This window comes from Magnolia sinica, chromosome 5 (genome assembly GCF_029962835.1).
Source record: "Magnolia sinica isolate HGM2019 chromosome 5, MsV1, whole genome shotgun sequence".
In the NCBI taxonomy this organism is placed as follows: domain Eukaryota; kingdom Viridiplantae; phylum Streptophyta; class Magnoliopsida; order Magnoliales; family Magnoliaceae; genus Magnolia; species Magnolia sinica.
In genome coordinates, this window is record NC_080577.1 from 67,070,021 (window position 1) to 67,070,880 (window position 860).

An 860-nucleotide genomic window follows, 5' to 3' on the forward strand; every position below is an offset into this window, starting at 1 on the left:
TCATTCAACACCTCTTGAAATGTAGGTATTGTTGGACAATTTCAGTTGTGTGAACGTTGCAAGCACAAATACCACAAACAGTTTCCTTAACCTTATGCTTCTTTAATTCCATGGCCTCGAATTTCCTATTGAGATTAGACACTTTTGCTCTGATATCATTGTCCTCTTTTAGGAGATACATTCCACCCATTTCCTTGGATTGAGTCGGCCTAGACATGGTGCTTGGTTTTGGGGAGATGTCCTATGATTGTGTGTTTTCAGCAAGTTTATCAAGGTAGTCCCAGACATCGTCGTCGACACTTTTATTCATAAATTCTCCATTACATATTGTCTCGACTAATTGGCACAGGGGAGATGTTAGTCCATCATAGAAAAGGTCGTGATGTGCCACGTTTCAAAACTATGTTGTGGGCATGAACTAACAAGATCCTTGAACCGCTCCAACATTAGAAGAATGTTTCATCTTCCCTTTGGGCGAAGTTCATGATTGTCTTTCTAAGGGTGTTTGTCTTATGGTATGGGAAAAATTTCTTGATGAACTCTCTTGTCATGTCATTCTAACTACCAATAGATCGAGGATGTAGTGAATGCAACCACGTCTTAGCTTTCTCTTTCAAAGAAAAGGGAAAGAGTTTCAGCCTGACCATGTCGTCAGACACGTTAGGAAAATATAGAGTGGCTATGATTTCATCAAACTCTTTCAGGTGTAAATATGAATTTTTAGATTCAAGCCCATGAAATGTTAGAAGGAGTTGGATCACCCCTGGCTTGATATCATGTGTAAGACCCGTATCCTAGCCCATACTGTTCCGTAGGCTTCCGCGATCCTCCAGTCGAATTCCGATGACCTGCGATGCGTA

The 860-nt window shown here is 40.9% G+C and overlaps 1 non-coding gene across 1 annotated transcript; it reads left to right on the forward strand.

The window, feature by feature from the left end:
• Nucleotides 1-397: 397 nt before the first annotated feature.
• LOC131247643 (small nucleolar RNA R71) lies at nucleotides 398-503 on the forward strand. The gene has a single exon (XR_009171919.1). It is a non-coding gene; the product is annotated as a small nucleolar RNA R71 (small nucleolar RNA).
• The last annotated feature ends 357 nt before the right edge of the window (nucleotides 504-860 follow it).